The 8417-nt window shown below is 42.0% G+C and overlaps 2 non-coding genes across 2 annotated transcripts; both read left to right on the forward strand.

Annotated features, from left to right (window-relative positions):
- MIR216A (microRNA mir-216a) lies at positions 1–62 on the forward strand. The gene has a single exon (NR_162586.1). It is a non-coding gene; the product is annotated as a microRNA mir-216a (primary transcript).
- An 8085-nt stretch (positions 63–8147) lies between these two features.
- Positions 8148–8208, forward strand: MIR217 (microRNA mir-217). Its single transcript, NR_162588.1, has one exon. It is a non-coding gene; the product is annotated as a microRNA mir-217 (primary transcript).
- The last annotated feature ends 209 nt before the right edge of the window (positions 8209–8417 follow it).

An 8417-nucleotide genomic window follows, 5' to 3' on the forward strand; every position in this document is an offset into this window, starting at 1 on the left:
TAATCTCAGCTGGCAACTGTGAGATATTCATACAATCCCTCACAGTGGTCTCTGGGGTTATGCTAAACAGAGCAATTTCCTTGCCCTTGTGGATCAACAAGATTTGCACAGCAACCAAAATTAGAGCACTGCACTTCTGCCTCATGACCAAGAAAAAGAAAAATACTTTTTTAAAAAAAGCAATGGTTATTGTTTCATGCTTAACCTCTTTTAATCTTACTGAAGTCTTCTTCTGAGAGCTATTGTACTGGAAAGGAAACTAGCCCTGGGAATTAATTTGGCTTTGTTGGATCCACTTGCTACTTATGGTGCTCCTTCAGTACTGCTTGGTTTTTTAAAATCTTGCAGCCAAGAGAGTTCAAATATTAGAAGCTGAACCCAAAATGTTTTCCCTCTGCAAACTCCTCCCACTGTCTTTGTGGGTGCTACTCCATCAAATTCCAAGCAGTCCAAAACAGGATGAGCTCCTGCCAGGCCCTCCTCAAACTTCAGCTCCCCAGGTTATCACATTGAAATGCTCTTCCTCATTCCTTCTGCGGATGTTTCATATTCAACTGTCTGATTAATATCAAAGTTTAGAATCAGTTGTGGCTCAGGCTGAAGTTATCACAAGACTCTCTGAGCTGTACCTAACTTGAATTCTTGTTCACTCCTGGATACATTGAAAACAGGTTTTCTGCAACAAGAATCAGAACAAGTATAATTTCTGACCCATGTAATATCAAGGCCAAATGTAATATCAGGGCCTATGCTCTTCTTGATTGACCCAGTAAAACAAATCAGAAAAATCAAACTTATAATTAAATGTAAGATTAACAACAACAATTATTAAAATATCCTATTTCAAATGTCTTCACTGGCATGTCTTGGGTGTTCCTAGGAAGGGTAGATGGCTGTGTGCCTTAATCTGATTAAATGCCATTTCTATGGCAAGGCAGATTAATATGGTCAAGTAAGTGTTCCCGCCAGAAACTGGTGTTGAGTAGTGGGAGGTCTGAGAACTAGTTATTTCCAGATTAACAGGACAAATACTGAACAATGAGGCAGGAAACGACTAACTTCTAGCAAAAAGAGGGTTCGAGTTCATCTTCAGTGTTCCTTGAAGCCCTTCAATCTTTTGAAACTTTGTAAATGTCATCTGGGTCTTCCTGCTACTTGAAATAACCATTTGTTCAAGCATTGAAAATTCCTAATTCCACTTCACGGTGAAAATTTTTCAAAAAGAGAAAACGGATGTAACTCCTCAGAGTAAAAACCATTTGACAAGAGTTGGGTTCACACTGTGGGTCAGGAACCATGCCTGTTTACCTGCTTGTTCATACAGGAAGCATTTCCCTGCTGTCTTGAGATGGTCACAGTGCTCTCTGCAGGCAGAGCCATGGGGCAGCTTTTGAAAACGCGAAGGGCACCACTACAGGTGAATTAAATCAGAATGCCTGGGGGAGGTGTATGAGCTTCATGATTTAAGAACCACCCAGGGGATCCTAATGTGTGGTGAGAATCACTGTGTTTGAGCCCAACGTGGTAGCTGTGGGTAAAATGAGAGGAAAACAGGGTGGGAAATAGGATTGGAGCAGCTGAAAGTCATTGGTAAGGATTTAGGGTTCGAATGTTGAGCAATGTGAAAAACAGTTGGAGAGTTTAAGTGGCACGACTTGTTTATCAGACACATAGTTTGATCAAATAAGCTTTTCTTAGAGCCCAATGATTTATAAACTCTACAGAAAAATATTTGCTGTGGGTTCTAAATAATGTCCTGGCCATTTAACTTTAGGAACAGACAGTTCACAACCAAAAGAAAAGCTAGTGGGAAAGAATGAAAAGGACACTGACTCAAAGAATCAAGAGCCCCAACTCCTTTAGGTGACTAATTAGCTGAGTCACTATGTCAAGAAGAACATTTGATCTTATAAAGTCTGGACTCATTTTAAGCTTAAAAAGTACAAGAATTGCATTGGTAATAATTAGCATCAAAGTAAGCGAAGGATTTGACATTTGTGTCAATGAGACATTCAAAATATTGTCTGTTAAATTGAGTTACTTTATGCCAGTCCTCACTGGAGGAGGAGGACAATGAGACTCCCAGCTTTTCATTAGTGAGGCTCTGCCTTGCTAGCTACCTGAGACCTTGTTAGGGCTCCTGAGAACTAAGTCCTCATCACCTCAATTGCCAGCACCAACAGTATGGACTTTGTTCAATTTCACCTATACCATGAAGACTAAATGAAGGTAGAAGCAGCCGGCCTCTTATCCAGAGCCAACAGGCAAAACCCATTGCCAGTGTACAAACCAGAGCAACAGATGTCTACTGAATCTCTGATCCTGAGCTGCTATTATAAATCTTAATTCTATGTCTGCCCAGTATGGATGGCCACATCCTGTTTCTCCTCCAGCCTACGTATTCCTGTCTTATCAAGGATCCCCGCCTCATTGAAGCTCAGAGCATTGCTCATGCCAGACCTCATCCCCAAACCTAAACTTGCTTTGCCCTTATGATCCACAGTGACCGTGGGCCTTCCATAGCCTTTAGCTTTTTGGGACCCCATGAAAGAGGCATCCCAAGACTAAATCTTTAGATGCTTCATGACTTATGCCCTGATCAGGTGTCCCAGCATATACTGTACATCCACCTGGGAGAAGGGAGAAAAATCTTGTATGCTTGTATGTTCTACAAGCATCCTTGGCTTCCTCCCTGGGGGTAGACTATGGAACCCCCAGATGTACCATCACCAGAGTGGCAAAAATCTAGAGAACAAATGGTTTCTCTTTGATTTCTTTTTTTTTTTTTTTTTTTTTATTTTTTGACAGGCAGAGTGGACAGTGAGAGAGAGAGAGAGAGAGAAAGGTCTTCCTTTGCCGTTGGTTCACCCTCCAATGGCCGTGGGCGCACCGCGCTGATCCGATGGCAGGAGCCAGGTGCTTTTCCTGGTCTCCCATGGGGTGCAGAGCCCAAGCACTTGGGCCATCCTCCACTGCCCTCCTGGGCCACAGCAGAGAGCTGGCCTGGAAGAAGGGCAACTGGGACAGAATCCGGCGCCCCAACCGGAACTAGAACCCGGTGTGCTGGCGCCGCAAGGTGGAGGATTAGCCTAGTGAGCAGCGGCGCCGGCCCTCTTTGATTTCTTGTCTTTCAAGACTGCTTAACAGTTTCCCAACTAAGCAAAGGTTTCCTCCTCAGCTCACTCCCTTGGACATCTCTTCACAGAATTTCCCTAATGAAATCAATATTCCAGTCTTGATCTAAAAATCAGAGCTCCAGGCCCCTTAGACAGCTAGTGCTAGCAGCTAAGCTAGTATAGGAGGCAAAACCAGCCCTTCAGTTGCTGCAGAGAGCCTTGTACTTTGAGGAAAAACACATTTGAGGGCAGTTTTCACTCTGTTATTGAGAACAAGGTAACCAGATGGCCCGCTTCTGCCTTTACAGGACTTTATTGTCCTCAGCAACTGAAAAGCAGCAGCAAAGAACGTGGGCAGGCTCAGACCAGGCCAGTAATAACCCCTTCTGCCACCAAGAAGGCCTATGAAATTACTGACAGTCAAAACAGTTGGGCACATTCTAGAAACAACCCCCATAAGAGCTGCAAAGTAGCCTCAGGCTCTTTCTTGTCTACCTTCTGTAGAAATCCAGATTAGAACTTTCTGTGGACCTCCTCTATGCTATACTACTGGAAGGGGAATGGTTAGTGAGTGCCCAGAAAAATCCTTTTTTTTTTTTCCTTTGGCAATATCACTCACCAAATAAATCAATGCCAAAACAACCAAACAAAACAATAAAAAATAGCTTGTGTTTTCAGTGACCACTGCAAGGTCTCCATAAGCTCTAAAGCTTACCATCTTATCCAAGCCCTATATATCTACCATTAGGTAGATCAGAATACAGAATCCTTACCTGGTTATAGGTTCAGGACTAAATCAACCAGAATCCCTCCAAATAGTAACCCCACCATTCTTTTGGATAATCCTTGAAACTGAGACTTCCAAATAACCACACTCTACTTTGGAGTTTGTGGGATTATTTAGTTCTTAGTCCCAAAACCTGCTGCACTTGCATCCCACACCCTATTGCCAATGATTATAGTGCCTTGGAAGGAGTAAGGATGGGGCAGATGCTGAGCTCAGCCAACATGCTTGACCCTTGCTTCAAGAAGAAAACCTAGCTTCAAGTTCTGCTCACCATAAAACAATGTTGCTCTTCATTTTCCATTCAATAAGTACTTAGTGCTAGTGAGGTATCAGGCTCTGTATTGGGAATGTAGCAGAAAACAAAACATTCCTGCCTTCAATCTACTGGGAGAATTGGTCATTAAATCAACTGTGTAAGTATTGCCATTGTAATTATAAATGGTTAATTGCTATAAGCATAAGATGAGGAGACTTCATCTAGACTAAGCAGTAGAGATTTCAAGAACGAGCAATAACTGTGGGAGAAGGGAGGGTTTGGATTAACTCTAGGCAGGTTTATAACCTGGCATGGGTATACCATGAGGATTTATTTGGAAAAACTCAAGAAATACTCTAGAAAGACTGACCACCTTCTTCTTAGTTCTGGTGTAGGTGTCTCAATTACTAGAAAATGCCCTTAAACCTATACAATGCTCCAAAAATTGCTCAAAACTGCGACCTGGATTTTAAGATTCTCTATTTTATAGCAGCCAGTCCCTTGAGTTGTCTTCCTTTACTATAGGTTTTCTCTCTCTACAAGGCCCCTGACTATGATCTCAAACTCAAGTAATAACTAATTAAGCAGAGAATGGAGTAGATTCTATCTCATGATTTTTCTGGAGTAAAAAGCAATGAAAATAGGAAGCAAGTTGTAAATGTGCTCCTGAAAGACCTACAGTACTTACCTAGTGATGCCAAAATGTAATGTTCCTAAACTAGGACATTACTAGGACATCTATCGCTGCTCAGTTCTGGCCTTTAATCTATCAGATCATCACATTCACTTGCCAAGGTTCTGTTTAAGATCACCCAGTTCTCATAACTTGGATAGTCTTTGACTAGACTGAAAGCAGTTCACAAAGTATGGCCCCTGGACCACAACACCAGGAAAGTTGATAAAAACGCCAATTCCTGGACTGGTGCCGTGGTGTAGTGGCATCCCATATGGGTGCTGGTTTGAGTTCCAACTGCCCCACTTCCAATCCAGCTCTCTGCTACAGCCTTGGAAAGCAGTAGAAGATGTCCCAAGTGCTTGGGCTCCTGCACCCATGTGGGAGACCTGGAAGAAGCTCCAGGTTCCTGGCTTCAGATCAGCACAACTCCAGCTGTTGCAGCCATCTGGGGAGTGAACCACTGGATGGAAGACCTCTCTCTTTGCCTCTGCCTCTGTAACTCTGCCTTTCAAATAAATAAATAAATCTTTTTTAAAAAATGCCAATTCTTGGACCCCATCCCAAATCTACTGTCAGAAGCTAATAGCAGGCCCGAGCAATTCGTATTTTAACAAGCCCCTAGAAAATTTTCTGTGTCCTCAACTTTAAGAATCTATAGCCTGGAGGAACTTTTCACTCATCTCTATGAATCCCTCCTTCCCCACCTGATTCCCTACAGCAGCTTGTAAGAAAGATGACATTCCTTTATCCAATCATCCCAGACACCATATTGCAGTCTTCAGGGCTTTTTAAACTTGTTGCAGTCTTGGAATAGGCACTCCAGGAGGCTGTCAGAAACTCAGAATTATGTCATGGAGGGAAATCAGGCTCCTGTCCTCTTATTTCTGACAAATGATAGCACTTGGAGAGGATCACATAGAGCATATTTGAAAAACCAAATCTTGAGGGACCCTGTTCTCCATCTACTTTGATTTCTTTATCACATTCCATCCCACTACACAAATGACACAATACCAGTGATTTCCCAGCCACTCCTTGAGTTGATAATCCAATTCATAATCTGTCCAATCTAGTTGCAAAACCTGAAACTATATCTACAGATCTGCAGGGAAACATCATGGTGGCCAACATTTTAAGTTCTTCTCTTGGTGTTCCTTCTCCAAATAAAATATCTATAAAAGGCTTATAAATCTTAAGAAAACATCTATATGCAATCGAATTAATATATCTGGTCATAGATAAGAGCTTCAGAAGGAAGTAGGGGAGAAAAGATGTAAATTATTTCTTAGAGTACTTTAGTGTACTCACAACTTAGCAAATAAAAACCTTAACTCTCTGGTCTATGTGGAATCTAAAGATTTAACATATAGCAATAAATGGACTTTTGGTTTCTATCTTTATGGTCTCCACCCCTCAGCTTCACCTCTTTTCTACTTACAAATCTCCTTCCCAATCATTTCCTACCCTTTATGTTCAGAATAGTTCATGTTGGCCAGCACTGTGGCTCACTTGGTTAATCCTCCGCCTGTGGCGCCGGCATCCCATATGGGTGCCAGGATCTAGTCCCAGTTGCTCCTCTTCCAGTCCAGCTCTCTGCTGTGGCCCGGGAAGGCAGTGGAGGATGGCCCAAGTGCTTGGGCCCTGCACCCACATGGGGGACCAGGAGGAAGTACCTGGCTCCTGGCTTCAGATCGGCGCAGCGCACCAGCCGTAGCGGCCACTTGGGGGGTGAACCAACGGAAAAGGAAGAACTTTGTCTCTCTATCACTGTCTAACTCTGCCTGTCAAAAAAAAAAAAAAAAAAAAAAAAAAAAGAATAGTTCATGTTAGCCAGAAGTTCCATTAGGAAGAATTATGAGTTTGCTAAGTAATATTAGAGTCCTTTGTTCATTCTATATTTGGAGAATTCTATACAATTAATTAGAATTTTCTAAAGGTTCCGCAAAGGTGACATAGGAAACCAGCTATACTCTTTGGCTTGTATGTTTAATCTCTACATTCTTCATATCTGCCAATTCCAATTCAAACTTTATTTCTATGAGTTAGAACTATTATGTGGTTAAATTGGCAAGATCAGCCAAGAAATTTTTGGAAGTAATGGATATGTTTATTACCTTGATCACGGTGATGGAAACACAACTGTATACATATGCCCTAATCACCAAATTGTATATATTAATTATGTGCTACTTTAATACTCCAATTATATCCCAATAAAGTAGGGACATGATACATTTATCTTGAAAATGAAATACAGTTTACTCTTATCAATAAATCTGAAATTAAGTTAAATGGCATCAGAACTGTCATTCAAATATGTTTTTTATATTTTTTAAAGATTTATTTGGCTAATCCTCCACCTGCAGCACCAGCACCCCAGGTTCTAATCCCGGTTGGGGTGCCGGATTCTGTCCTGGTTGCTCCTCTTCCAGTCCAGCTCTCTGCTGTGGCCCGGGAAGGCAGTGGAGGATGGCCCAAGTGCTTGGGCCCTGCACCCACATGGGGGACCAGGAGGAAGCACCTGGCTCCTGGCTTCAGATCAGCGCAGCGCACCAGCCACAGCACACTGGCCGTAGCGGCCATTTGGGGGGTGAACCAACAGGTAGGAAGACTTTTCTCTCTGTCTCTCTCTCTATCACTGTCTAAATCTGCCTGTCAAAAAAAATATTTATTTGAAAGGCAGAGTTATAGAGAGGCAGAGGCAGAGAGAGCGAGCGAGTGAGCAAGCAAGATCTTCCACCCACTGGTTTACTCCCCAAGTGGCCACAAAAGCTGGAGTTGGGCCAATCCGAAGCCAGGAGCTTCGAGCATCCTCCATGCATCCCACATGGGTGCAGGGGCCTACGGATGTGGGCCATCTTCTACTGCTTTCCCAGACCATAGCAGAGAGCTGGATCGGAATTGAGGCAGCCAGGACTTGAACCAGTGTCCATATGGAATACTGGCACTACAGGCGCTGGCTTTTACCTGCTTCGCCGCAGTGCTGGCTCCCATATATGGTTTTAATGTTTTAAAAATTATCATTAAAAGGGAGGGATGAATGTCCCAATAAAAGTTATTTTAAAAAGACCCTGTGTAAAAAATTATTCCACACTATTTTGCCATGAAATAAATGATTATACTGAGTCTTACATACATTATATTTATCCCTCTTGATAAATTGAGGAATTTATACATTAGAGTGACTTCAGATTTGCATTAAAAAGAATTTCCTAACTCAAAATTTTATGTGAAGGTACAAAAAAGAACAAAGTTACTGCATTTGGAAATAAATGACATTTAACCTAATTATTACAGTTTTTGATGTCGCAGATACTGCATCAGGAACTGATTGGATAAGAATCTGTCACCATCAGTTCCTAATGCATTGCCTTCAGCATCTAAACAAGCACCAGTAAACCCCTAAAGGTAAATTTGCTGTGATATATTTATGGTTATCTGATAAAAATGAGCACTCTTAATTTATCCTGGAAAAGAAATGATTCTACAAGGGAAGTGATCCCAAGATGCTAAGACACTTATCATTAGCCTGTCACTCCTGTGAATTTATCACTGAATCAAGCGAAGTTCATCTAACTATAT

This window comes from Oryctolagus cuniculus, chromosome 2 (genome assembly GCF_964237555.1).
Source record: "Oryctolagus cuniculus chromosome 2, mOryCun1.1, whole genome shotgun sequence".
NCBI lineage: Eukaryota > Metazoa > Chordata > Mammalia > Lagomorpha > Leporidae > Oryctolagus > Oryctolagus cuniculus.